This window comes from Sorex fumeus, unplaced genomic scaffold, assembly GCF_029834395.1.
Source record: "Sorex fumeus unplaced genomic scaffold, SorFum_2.1 ptg000018l, whole genome shotgun sequence".
NCBI classification, from domain to species: Eukaryota; Metazoa; Chordata; class Mammalia; order Eulipotyphla; family Soricidae; genus Sorex; species Sorex fumeus.
Window position 1 is genome coordinate 23,300,324 of NW_026606075.1, and position 14,236 is coordinate 23,314,559.

Here is a 14,236-nt window from a genome sequence, read left to right on the forward strand (position 1 = left end):
CGGGATTCACTATCAGGGGATTACCAGAGTATTAAATACCATCTTATTTGTGGAAAGGTGATCGTTTTTAGCTTACAGATTGTGGGGAAGAAAAATTGCTGCTATATCATCTGTTGGGTGATTTTTAAAATACTATTAACTTGTTCTAACAAATAATTATTGGGCTTGATTGCTTTTGGGGGCTGGAGCAATAGCACAGCCTGTAGGACATTTGCCTTACACACGGCCGACCGGGGTTCGATTCCTTCGCCCCTCTTGGAGAGCCCCGCAAGCTACCAAGAGTATCTCACCTGCATGGCAAAGCCTGGAAAGGTTACCCGTGACGTATTTAATATGCCAAAAACAGTAACAACAAGACTCACAATTTGTTGTGAGATGTTACTGGTGCCCACTCGAGCTAATCAATGAACAAAAGGACAGTGCTACAGTGATTTTTTTTGGGGGGGGTTGATTTTTTTTCTTGTTATTTTTTTGTTTGGGGCCCACACTTGACTGTGCTTAGGGCTTACTCCTAGCTTTGCAATCAGGAATCACTCATGGCCGGGCTTCGGGGACTGTATCTGGTGCCAGGAATTGAACCTGGGTTAGCTGTCTTCAAGATAAGTTCCTTAACACCTGCAGTATCTCTCCAGCCCTTTTGATTTTTTTAAAAATGGGAATTGTAAAGCTGTGTGAGTCATGAAATTATGTGAACAAAGTTCCTTCTGCAAAAGCTGAAGCTGACCTGAGACAGATCACCTTCTTGTCCTGAGAAGGTAAATTGTTGGCACCTGATGAAATGGATTGTTATGAAATAAATATTTCATATCAGTGAGCATGAAACTAATTTTCTACTAATAGTAGTTTTTAAGAAAGTAACGCCTCTTTCCCTATATGTTGAAAATAAGGAGTCTTGCATGCAATTTCTCTGAACCAGATGTCCATTATCCTGTATCCATCTGGTTACTAACTACTCTCTGCCCCATGTTGCCCAGAGCCAGAACCTCCCTTGCCCATGAGTAAGGTGAACTTGGGGTGCACAGTGCGGCCGGTTTTGATTTTCTGAAGGAAGCTTTTCTCGCTGGCAAGGAGGGTGTTTATTCCACTGCGGAGTACTGTCTGTCTGATTGGAACCAGGTCTGAGGGCCATTTTGCCCGTTGTAAAAGGAATTTCATGTGAGCCCATATGCTAAGTGGCTCCATATTTTTGATATATTCCAGCTATGATTTAGTGCCCTGTTGTGCCTGCCCCCTGGATCGCTGCCACCCTCTGACCTCTGCAGTCCTACTCTGGGGAAAGCCAGCATCATCCCGCCCAGCACCTTTAGGAACTACGTTTGTTCATGCTTGGAATTCTCCTCTAAAGAGCTAACCAGATAAATCAGTTTTATAAAAGTTTTCTCACTTTTTGAAAAATTGTGAATTTATCCCATCTACATATAGTGTATGTTAGCCAGTCAGACTGGCACTAGTTCTCAGGATTTTTTTTTTAATTTAAATATTTCTACTATGACACTGTGATTTATAAAATCATTCATAGTTGAGTTTTAAACATACTATGTTCCAGCTCTGATTCCTCCACCAGTGTTAACTTCTCTCCACCAGTGTCCCCAGGTTCCCTTCCTACCGCCTCTCAAAACCTGCCTCTTTGATGTGCACATTTTTAAGTTGGGTTGTTGTGGGTTTGTCTCTCCTGCCTTCATTGTTGCTGACTCTGTGGTTTGGATATGCAGCTAATAGCACTTTTCCGTATGCCTATATACCCAAGACCCTTGAACCATCTTCTTACTCTCCATCTCCCTCTTTGTATTCCCCCCACCCCGCTACAATTTCCCCTTCCTCTATCCTGCATGATCCATTTTTAAAAATTGTTCCTTAGACAGTAGAAACAAGGGCCAGGAGGATTGGTCTACGGTTGGATGCCTGCCTCAGATGATGGGGGAGAAGGCAGTTGGGATAGAGAAGGGACCATTGTGACAAAGATAATTGGAAATGATCACTCTGGATAAGAACTGTGTACTGAAAACTGGTAAAGGAACCAACATGAAAACCTCTCAGTACCCGTATTGAAAACCTTAATGCCCCAAATGGGAGGAGGAGGGAGAAAGAATGGGAGAGGGAGCAGGAGAGGGAGAGGAAGATAGAGACACAGAGAGGAAGGAAGGAGGAAGGGAGAGAGGAAGGAAGGAAGGAAGGAAGGAAGGAAGGAAGGAAGGAAGGAAGGAAGGAAGGAAGGAAAGAAAGAAGGAAGGAAGGAAGGGCCTGCCATAGAGACAGGCTGGGGGGAGGGTAGAAGAAGGGAAACTGGGGACATTGGTTGTGGGAAATGTACACTGGTGGAGGGGTGGGTGTTGAAACACTATATGACTGACACCCGACAAATCAGCTTTATAACTCTATCTCACGGTGACTCAATAGAAAATAATTTAAAAAAAAAGTTCCTTGATACAGAATTGACAATTTCACATTCAGTGCAGAGCAGAGGGTACATTGGGACAGATTGAGCCCCTCTCCTGTGATTTGCAGAGATGGGCCAGATACTCTGGATCTGCTCCCAAGCCCCAGCAGTTCATGGGGATTCTCCACTGAGCATATGACCTCAGACTGCGCTTCTTCAGAAGTGTTTAAGGATTCCTGGATTGGCTTAACCTGTAGCTGTTAGCCCAAAGTGGTGTCTCTCTATACCCCAGCCCTGGCCCGCAGCAGGCTGCTGCCTTACTCTTTCACAGCCTCAAGGATATGCCCTGCACTAGCTAGTTTTCAGAAACCTGTGTTGTCTGTAAGAATGAAAACAGGAATAGCTCCTTGAAAGAACAGAGCTGGAATGGACCCCACCAGAATGCTCATCCAAAGGGATGAGGAAACAAACATGTGTCACTCTCTCTCATTGTCACTGTAAAGTAGATTTCTGCCTTATATGAAACTTCATGGTGCAGGTCCGAAGTAGCTGTACACGTTTTCTTCTGCATTTTCCCCTTACTATTTCCCATAATGGGTCACATCAGTCCCAGCTTCCCACTAGAAGAGACCATGATGTGACTCTGCTGTTCTGAGATGCTGCCCCAGAAATACCCTTTTCACTCTTTGAAAGGTTGCCACACTTTCCTAAAAGAAACACTTTTTTAAAAAATTTTTATTTTATCGAATCACCGTGAGATAGTTAAAAGCTTTCATGTTTGAGTTACAATCACACAATGATCAAACACCCATCCCTCCACTAGTGCACATTCCCCACCACCAATCTCCCCAGGATACCCCCCTCCCCACCTCCCCACTGCCTCCATGGCAGACAATATTCCCCATACTCTCTCTCTACTTTTGGGCATTATGGTTTTCAGTACAGATACTGAGAGGTTATCATGTTTGGTCCTTTATCTACTTTCAGCACACATCTCCCATCCCAAATGATCCCTCCAACCTTCATTTTCTTAGTGATCCTTCTCTATTCCAGCTGCCTTCTCCTCTGCCCGCTCATGAGGCAGGCTTCCAATTATGGAGTAGTATTCCTGGCCCTTGTGTCTACTGTCCTTGGCTGTCAGTCTCATGTTATGAAGAAACACTTTAAAAAAAATTGAAATAAAATAAATTTCATCTACATTCCTTTTGGGATGAGTTCAGTAACCAGAAAAATTTTTGTCATCTTTTCCCACTCAGTTTCCTGCACATTGCAGGGAATTGCAATCATGAAACAATCCTGGCTTCCCCATATCCCTGGTGCCAGCATCCATGGAGACCCAAGACCCAAGCAAGCCCCCTCACCACTCACTATTGATCTAGGGTACCAGGCAGCATGGAAAGATAGGTTCAATCTCTGTCCCATGTGTTACCATCTCAGACCATGGAAAACTCTTGAAGCTAATTGGCAAGTACAGGCAGACTTGGAAATGTACCTGATTTGGGGCCAAATTACTCCGCACATGCAGCCAAGTTGTGTTAGGAAAGAGACACTTCCTGTCATTAACTCACAGCTTAGGTCATCTCCTTCATGTAGTGCAGGCCACTAGGTCCTAAGGAGTCCATGTGAGAGCTGGTGTGACTAATCCGAAAAGGCTGGCCATTCTCTTGCTACCTCTCTAGCACATTTCTCTCCTCTCGCTTCACTCTCGACTGCAACCCCAGTTCAGCTCTGGTCATTTTTCTTAATATCCCTGGGATGGCTGTGGATTGGAATGAGAGAGTCTAGAACAGTGTTCAGCTGAACATATCAGGAGTCAAGACCAAGGGAATCAGCTTCATGGCCGTTTATACCCAATACCAGGTACATTTAAATCTGTCCGTGCATTCTGCAGAGAAAGTGAGTGGGCGAACCTCCAGAGTGATATTTTTCTTTCGTTGCTGTGTTGTTCTTTCTGTGTATTATGCCTGTGTGTCTTTGTCATCTACATCTCAAAGCAGAGATGGTTTTCACCACACAATAGTCACACCTAAGCCTTTCCCAACACCCTCAAACCTGGGATAGTCCTTACATGCTTTCTGCATGGCTAGGTAGCATTACCAGAAAGTACTTCCTGTGACCCCTTCTTCCCAGTCAGCAAGAGTCTGTACAGAAAACTATGAGTTGATGCGGGGGAGGTGGGGAGATTCTGTTAGCAGGGTCACTGGGGCTCATTGAGCAGCTCAGTTCTGAGGTATTTCTCTTTGTATGTTTTGTTCACAGACTGGAGCTCAGTACCACTCTAGGTTCTGTTGGGTTTTGTTGTTGTTAGTGTGTTTAATATTATAGTAGAAGTAACGGACTAAGAAATAACCAAAGGCTACAGAACAAGGGAAGTTCTCTATAGAAGTAAGCTTACTGCTGCGGGAATGAAGTGGGGGAAGTTGACATGGGGGGTGAGGGGGTGGGTTTGGATCTCTGTATGCATGAAACAGTATTGTTAGTAACAATAAATCACGGGGCCTCAAATGCTGTTTAAAAATAAAATGAGATATGGTACTATTTATCTTTGGTAGAAAATGCTTCTGGTTTAAAATCAAAGCATTTCAATGCTTTGATAGTCTTAGTATATATAAACATTATTTTCACCTATTTTTAACTTTTGAGTTTAGAAAAATTCATTGAATATGGACTTCAAATATTGGTTTAAGTTATCCGTTAAATTTGTTAAAATCCATCCAGCAAATTTGGTCTCTCTCTGGCATTATAAATAAGTGCTTAAGTGTTTTCATTTAATTTTCATTCAACCACAAATTATCACGGGATCCTGAAATCTTTGCCAGCAGTTTTCTGTTTATTTCTGCAACTCTGGGGATCAAGTTCAGGACTCGCACCAGACATAAGCTTGACCATTGAGGCATGTCACTGGCCCCTTTTTCAATGTTTTGGGAGGTAAATATAGCATCTCACTTTAATTTTTTTCCTGGCTTTATTGCAGGTAAAATTGAAGTGGGGGGGGGGTCAATGGAATAATCACATGTATTTTTTTTTCCTGTGAACTGTTAAATGTCCTTTCAGCTAAAATTTGTCATTTTGAGAGTTGTGATACTAATGATTGTTCCATTTTCCCTGAAAATGTTTATCGGGAGGTGTGACTTTGCATGTAATTTGCATGTTCTCAGCTACATCCAGTTGCACCCAAAAATCTCTATATTGGGGTGAAATTGGGTGTAGAAATGTCAAAGAGAACACATGGGAAGATCTGATGTGACTTCTTAGTTGTCACCATGAGCACCTTGAAAGGAAGCTTCACTCAGTAAACACCCCCAAACACAGAAAATATGATAAATTGCCTCCCTGTGCATACTGTCCCGGGCCCTGTATTTCTGTATTTCTCTTGTTGATATCATCATCATCATCACAACAACAACAAAGACAGCATGCTGGCTCATACAAACATGGTTGTCGATCTCATGGAATGTTTCTTGTCTGCCTCGTAACTTTTGCTTCAAGGCAGTCCTTCACCCCCCTGTCTCCTTTATCTCCTTGCGTTTTCCAGAGTATCCGCTCACTTATGAGTTTAGCTGCCACCACTCAGGCCAGACTCCTCAGACCTCACCATTCCACCATGCTGCAGACCCAGATGTACCCCTGCCCACTGCCAGGCTTCATCTTGAGATGTCCCAGTGGCTAGCTAGTGCATTATGCCCCCAATGAGCCTGTTCTTTCTCCTCTAACTCTGTGGTTTAAATTCCCTCTGCTAATTAAAGGACTTCTGCTCCGTCCACTAAGTTGGCACATAGGCAGGTCTTGGAACCCTCCTCTTTTATGTGTTATATGAAGTCTCGTCAGAGTCTCTTATCAGATCTGTATTCCTCCTGCCTTAGTCTCAGTTTTCTTCCCTAAAGGAATTAATATGCTTTTTCCACTTATATTGAGAAATACAAATATAAATTCTTTTATATTTAAAAGAAATACACTTGGAGCCAGAGAGATAGTAATGGGTAAGGCTCTTGACTTGCACAGTTCACCTGGGTTCAATCCCAGCACCACATGTGGTCCCCCAAGCTCCTCGAGGAGTGATCCCTGAGTTCAGTGCCAGGAGTAAGCCCTGAGCACCACTTGGCATGGCCCAATCCCCTACCTTCACCCCTGCTGATAAAAACATACAATTTTTTAATTTTATTTTTGTTTTTTGAGTTTGGGGCCACACCCAGCAGCGCTCAGTAATTACTCCTGCCTCTGCACTCTGGAATCAGTGCTGATGGTACTTGGGGAACCATGTGGGATGCTAGGGCTCAGGCCCCTCTAAAATAAGTCAAAACTGATATTTTGCAGGACATGTTGTTTTCATGAAAACTATGACTTTTTTTGGGTATGAAATAACTATTAACTTACCTTTTACAAAAACTTAAATTTCCTACTTGATTAGTTGAAACCAAAGCAGACCTTTGGGCCAGGGAGATGGCGCCGGTGGTAGAGCACAGGCATAACACGCTCAAAGCTTTGAGTTCTGTCTCCGGTAAGTGGCCCCTCAGCATTGCTAGGTGGGCCCCCACAAAAGCACACCTTGAAAATTAGTCACATGCACCCTTCCCACCCCCCGTGACATTGCTTTTTATTTATAGAACTTTGGATCTGTGGACTTGGCCATTTTTCTTTGGTTCTTAATTATTTCCATATTGCAATATGTATTGTTTTTGTAATATTGGAATTATCCTCTATTTGCTGTTTTTTTTTTAAACTTTACCTCCCAGGGAACTCAGGCAAGAAACACAAATATTTTCCTAAGATTCTTTGACTGAGTAAATTTAATATTTTTGAGAATGAAAATATGGTCAATCGTCTCTTAAGGATTGAAAGACTTTATTAAGATAGCAAATTCTCCTTCCCCAAGGGGTCAACTTTTTTGAAGGTCTATTGGAACTGTGATGCTGAGAAGAATTAAAGGAAACTCAGAATCATAGAAGTTGGAAGCAGCCTCTGAAACCTGATCTGATTTTGGAACATGTCTGACAGACCAGTGCCCAGAGATCACTCCTGGCCTGGTTTGCTTCCTGAGACTGCGAGGCTCATTATGACTATGGCACGAAAGGTCCCTCACCCATATACGTAGTCATGACAGTGTTTCACCTACAACACCCTATCAGGGATGTCTGCATGGGTCTGCCTACCTTGTTTTACCTTCTGCGCCTAATCAGGGATGTCGCTATGAGTCTCCCTGCCTTAATCACTCTCAAGTTGCTTATATTGTTTTTGTTTCTTATTTTGGGGCTACACCCAGTGATGCTCAGGAGTCATTCTTAGCTCTGCATGAGGGAATTACTCATGGCAGTGTTTAGGGGAACATATGAGATGCTAGGATTGAACTCAGTGCAGCCATCTGTAAGACAAGTACCTTACCTGCCGTACTGTCTCTCCAGCCCCTCCAGTTGCTTTAATGTTGCAACTTTCCTTAGGGTGTGCTCCCCCCAAACAGGTTTTGTGGCAAGGGTTCAGCACAGGTATATGAATCTGGAGATAAAACTTGAAAGCTTTGTTAGTGGAATTGGGGCTTGGGGGAGGGCCAAGAAAGGTATGTTCGTGAGCGTATTGCTACTGTGGGTGCCTGGAGCTCAGTCGCTGCTAATATTTGGAAGCCTCCTTCCTGATCATCTCGTTTGAGGGCCCAGCAAGCTGGGAATGGATCTTCTCCAACTTGCAAGTGTAGGTGCTTGGGGTCAGCACTTCAGCTCTGCACCTCACTGCAGTCCGAAGACAACCTTCAGGTGAAGTTCCTGGGCTCCTAAGGGCAGTGTGTGTGCAGAAATGGGGAGCTGAGGGAACACAGAGGGACACCCACAGTGCCTGCAGAGCATTTGACATTTGAAACACTGATAGGCAAGTGCACACCAGATGGGAAGAAAAGCACACGCAGAGGTTGATAGCCAAAGGGACTTAAATTTGGCAAGACCCTGATGAATGTCAGAGTGAATGTAAAAGATCCGAGAATTGGATGCGTCTGGTCCTGAACAGACGAAGGAGGGAGGGAGGCTGTGGGGAGGCACCCAGATGCTGTTCCTAACAGGACACATGGAGCCTCAGTAACCAGCACTGCTGCGCCATCAGTCACAGAGGGAGCAGTGGGGTTGGCGTTTCCTCCGTGCGAATCAGCCCTCAGAACTGTCCCTGGGCCCACAAGGAAATTACCTCGTGTTTCCATGTCCTCAGACCTGGAAGCAAACAGAACTCTGACGGAAACCGGTGGCGAGCCAAGTGTGAACAGAGCCCCCTTCATTACTTTGGGAAATTCCTAGGGAAGGAAAGGAGGGGTTCAGGGCTGTGAATGGGACTTCAAAAGAGTCCTTCTCGGCGCTGCATATTTTTCTTTCTTATAGTTGGACTCAGACACAAGTTTCAATGATGAATCTCAGCTAGGAAATAATATCTTTACTCTCCTGTTGTCAGTTTTATTGGTGTCATTTAGGGAGTTAGAGGGGAAGATTTTGAAGTTTGCTGTCTAGTTTCTTGGGCCTATGTGCGATGCTCCAGTATCACCCATAGGTCCAGCAACACATGTAGGTTCAAGGAAAGTAGACGGTGTCCTGGGTCTTCATCCAGGCATGAGAGGGCGCACCGTTCTTAGCTGAACTGATTATAATGGGACTTGAGAAGAGATAGTTCATCCTGCCATTTGGAAAAGGCATCCCAGAGCTGGACGTTGAGAATTAGATTTTAATAAGAGATGATGGAGGAGGATACAGCAGGCAAAGTATTTATCAGCAAAAGCCCTAGGGCCTGGCATACAGAGTGTGGTTGGAAGCAGTGAGTGGTTTGCTGGGGCTGAAATACAAGATGTTCTGAGCATATCAAGGAAGAAGTTCAGTAGGAAAGTTTCAAGGCCCTGACCTGGCCTAATACCATCACTTCCACATTCATGCCAAATGTATGTGCCACTCATGGCCAAACCATTCACATCAGATTTTTTTTTTTTTACGTTACCTGAACACCTACCTACCTTTGTAGAGCAACTTTGTAGAGCAACTCCATGGCAGATGGAGTTTGTGAAACCCACGAGGGGTGCAGTCGCATGGACACTGTTTTTTGGTAATGAAACCGGTGATTTCTGCTGGTCTGATTAGTGATCTTCTCAAGCAGCATTTCTCAGCCTTTTTTTCAACCATGGCCTCCTTCTGGCCTTGTTTTCTTCCTGTGTTCTCCCTGTTCTTCCATTTGGCCCCCACCCTCATGCCTTACCGTCCCCTCGTCCCCCCATTTGCACAATTTTCCCCTGTGACTCCTTTCCTGGGAACCTACAAAGCACCCACATTGTTCCTGTTTTGTTTTTGTTTTGTTTGGGGGGCCACACCCAGTGGTACTCAAAGCTTACTTTTGGCCCTGGGCTTTGGGACCACCCATGGTGAGCTCAGAAGACCATACCAGGTGCTGGGGATCTAACTCCGGTTGGCCATGTGCAAGGCCACTGCCTATCTGCAGTATCTCTCTGGCCTCTTGGCCCCTGTTTGAGAAATGCTATTCTGTAGCATGTAACTTGCTGAAGGACAAAAAATAGTCATGCTTCATGCAAAATGGTCACTATTTTACGTAAGATATTATTTATGCTCCTCCATTTAACAAAATTCATTCTTATATGCCCTCTATTCTAAAATTCATAGAAGTATTATCTATATTTGATAGTATTACTAAACAAGCTGCATTTGAACTCTGCTGGTCTACTGGTACCAGCAATGGAGTTTTAAGCAAATATATTGGAAAATGTTTTGGGAATCTGTGATAATTTGAAAAAACACGTGCACACAAACCATGAAGCCTACAAATATTGGAAAAATTAGAGCTATGTCCTGAGTGGAAAAACACATGTAGATTATAATCTATCACTTACTATCGTTAAACAGGCACAATTCTATTATAAAAAGTTAAAGGGGCTGGAGCCATAGCACAGCGGGTAGGGCATTTGCCTTGCACGCGGCCAACCCAGGTTTGATTCCCAGCATCCTGTATGGTTTCCTGAGCACCGCCAGGAGTAATTCCTGAGTGCAGAGCCAGAAGTAACCCCTGTGCATTGCCGGGTGTGACCCAAAAAGAAAAAAAAAAAAAGAAAAACAAAAAAAGCTTAATGAAATTCTTTTAGTTGTCCTTTGCTTCAGATAGAGAAGGACCTTGCTCTAGGAAAGGGGAACTTAACATGGTGTCCAAGTCTCCTGTAGCTGTTTACGGGGCCAGTTAGGCAGAGAGTAACATCCAAACACAGGCTCAGAACCCGGAGTGAGCTCGTTCAGTTACTCTGTCACCACGTCCTCAGTTGCTTCAGTTCCCACTGGCAAGAGTCTGCTCCCTCTCAACAAAACTCCCCAAATAGCTTTGCTCTCCAACTCCTCTCTTGCCTAGTTTGTGCCTCCAACTGACCACTTGCAATCATGGGTCTTTTTCCCCAAGGAACTTCTGCTTCCTCTTTAATCATTCATAGGGTAGTTTTTTCCCTCCTCCCCCTCCATGGAATTCCCCATTGCTCTGTAGGCTCACTTTTATTTTGTATTTTGAAATTGCCTCTAGGCTTCCAGGAGATGTTTCCCTGATGATCTCATAGCATAAGTTAAAGACTTAAAAGTGCTCAGTGCCAAAGGAAAAAAATACTAGAACATCTTGAGTCTGATTTAGGAAATTGACCCCTGGTGGCTTTGCATTTTTGGGTTAATTATTGTTTTTGAATAAAGGGATATAAGAATAATGCATCTGGGGGTGGAGCAATAACACAGCTGGTAGGGCCTTTGCCTTGCATGTGGCCCACCCAGGTTCGATCCCTGACATCTCATATGGTCCCCTGAGCACCGCCAGGAGTAATTCCTGAGTGCAGAGCCAGGAATAAGCCCTGAGCATCGCTGGGTGTGACCCAAAAAGCAAATAATAATAATAATAATAATAATAATAGTGGGCTGGAGTGATAGCACAGCGGTAGGGCGTTTGCCTTGCACGCAGCCAACATGGCCGACCCGAGTTCGATTTCTCCGCCCCTCTCGGAGAGCCCGGCAAGCTACCGAGAGTATTCGATATGCCAGACACAGTAACAACAAAGTCTCCAACGGAGACGTTCCTGGGCCCGCTCAAGCAAATCGATGATCAACGGGAGGGCCTTTACTTTACTTTTAATAATAATAATATTAATAATGCATCTGAGAAACTGTCCCATCAACTAGACCTATTTAAAGGTCCTTCTTGCTACACCATGTTAGCTGCTCAACCCCTACAAGAGCACATAGAGATGTCAGTGGGGAACATTTTCAGTGTTATATTGAGCCCCCATGAGAGCACAGGGTCTTCACTGTGCTGCAACACTTCCCTCCACATGCAGGGGCAAGGATTGGGGTTGGTCCTTGAGACTGTGCTGTTATCCTGGGCTCTGCCCATGACCACCTGAATGAAGTCTTGCTCTGACCTGGCCCTGCCTGCATGAATCTTCACTCCCTGTCTGGACCATCACAGTCTCATGGCCGGAGTATTAGGTCAGTTTTTCCATATTATGGCTATCAAAAGCTGCCAGTGGTTTGGAGTGGGGGCGGGAACGAATGTTCTTTTTCCTTTCTGATTGAGCAGGGAAAAAATGTGGGAGGATATGGGTTTTTGCATATTAGGCAAGTAAGAAATTGAGAAGTTCTTCCATGGTTTGGCAGCCACTTGGTGAAGACTAGCCTTTGACCTCCTGCTCTTGGCTATGATCTTTTCATGGATTTTAATTTTGTGATATTTAATCAGAATGCATCTTAACTCTTGCTCAGAGTTAGATGCTAGGAAACCAGACTTCAGTCAGTGCTGTAACATTTTAGTAGAATTCTTATGAGAGAAAGAGACCCCAAACTTGTATGCATGACATTTGTAAAATTTCCTAGCAAAATCAAGATCCTCTTAAATGGTGTCTTTCTCATGATCATTATCAGAATGATTACTGCAGTGACCTTTTCTTTTTATAATTCCTACTCCGAACTTGCAGTTGTGCATGCCACATCCATGGAGAAGGTATTTTGGTGTTAGAAAGTATTTTTGAAAAGTGAAAATTCTGGAACATTTCATAACATCAAGACAACGTATATTAATCTAAAACATATGTTAAATTTTCCCAAAGTTTATGGCCACACCTTCCAAAATAGTAATAAAGCGATCATCTGTATATTCAGTGATGAACAGACTTACTTGTTCATCATGAAACCTAGTTAAACTCGACATTTTGTTGCTGTTTTTCTTTCTTTTTTGTCTTTTTGGCCACATCTGGTGGTGCACAGTGGTTTAGGTTGGCTTTCTGCTCAGAAGTCACTCTGGGGGTGCTTGGGGAGAATACAGGTCGGATTTGGGAGTTCAAATCAGGGTCAACTGCTTCAAGGTCAGCTGTAAATCAAGGCCTTACCTCCTGTATATCTATCCAACCCCAAACAAGATTTTTTTCTCATCACCACCATGCTGATTGGTACAGTGACCCTTCCAGAATGTGTTCGGAAAGTACACATTGGACTCATATCCTTTGGTCTGAGATATTATTTCCTAGAAAGCATGCTGCCCTGGCATAGCAGTGGACATGCTGACCTCTGGTTGATTGAAATGGTCAGAGATCCTTTGAGATTTCCCTTCTCTGTCCCCACCGCCAACCCTGCCCCAATGGGGGCTGGCATTCTGACTTCCTTATAGCACGTGAGGCAATGTAAGTCTTGTGTGATTTCCAGAGCCCAGATTTTACAAGGCTGTAGCCTCTGCACTTGCCTTTATATTAGAACCCTCTGCACAAAAAGCCAGTCTAATCGGGACCACAGAGAGAGTGCATGAGGTCAGGCACTTGCTTTGCGTACGGTTAGATCAGCTGTGACCCTGGTCTGAATCCCCTGTACCACATATGGCTTCTTGAGCACAGAACAGGAATAGGCCCTGAATACCACATGGTGTGGCCCAAACTATCTCCCCACCCAACAAATAAAAATAAAAGACAGCCAGTCTAGCCTGCCTCCAAGGAGAAGCCTTCCTAGGAGAGGCCTATGAAGGGGAGTCTTGGGATGCTGTCGTATGAGCATTGCAGGCTGTCGGGAGAGCCCTGTGTGAGGGAGCCTGCAAAGTAGCAGTGACCTACCCAACCTCGACTCAGGAGTGCATAAAGCAGTGTTGTTTTACTAAGCACACACACGCACACACACACACACATGTGCGTGCACATACACACACACACACACACACGCACACATAATTTGAAGAGCTTACTAGAGTCAAATTCTCTTCAAATCATGTGGTGGATAGAAGCAGTCCACTGACAAGACCTGAGGGAGAGAATATGATAGAGAAAAGCTTGAAAATAAAGCAAGGAAACTGTTTTTGCTTTTCTGTCCAGTGGTGGTTTACAGTACTGTGGAATCTTGGGTGCTACATGATCTCTCTTTCTCTCTCTGCCCTGCCTCTGGAGTTTGAGCACCATTCCTCCCCAGAAAGGCACCCTTTTTTTTTCTTTTTGGGTCACACCCAATGATGCTTAGGGGTTACTCCTGACTCTGCACTCAGGCATTACTCCTGGCGATGCTCGAGGGGCCATAGGGGATGTTGAACCCAGGTCGGCCATGTGCAAGGCAAACATCCTACCCACTGTACTATTGCTCTAGCCCCCAGAAAGGTACCTTGACCCATTCCTCCCCCACCCCTTCTCCTCTGTGAGCCCCAGAGGTTTTCACTGAACTTAGGAGTGTTATTGTGTGTCTGCTTGCTTTAGTTACGTATATTCCATGTATGAGTGAAACCATCTAGTCATTGTCTTTCACTTATTTATTGCACTTCATGTAATCACCTATGGAACCATCCAGTTTGACCCAAAGGCACAATTTCATCTTCGTGATAGCAGAGTTCCTGTTCCATCCGTGC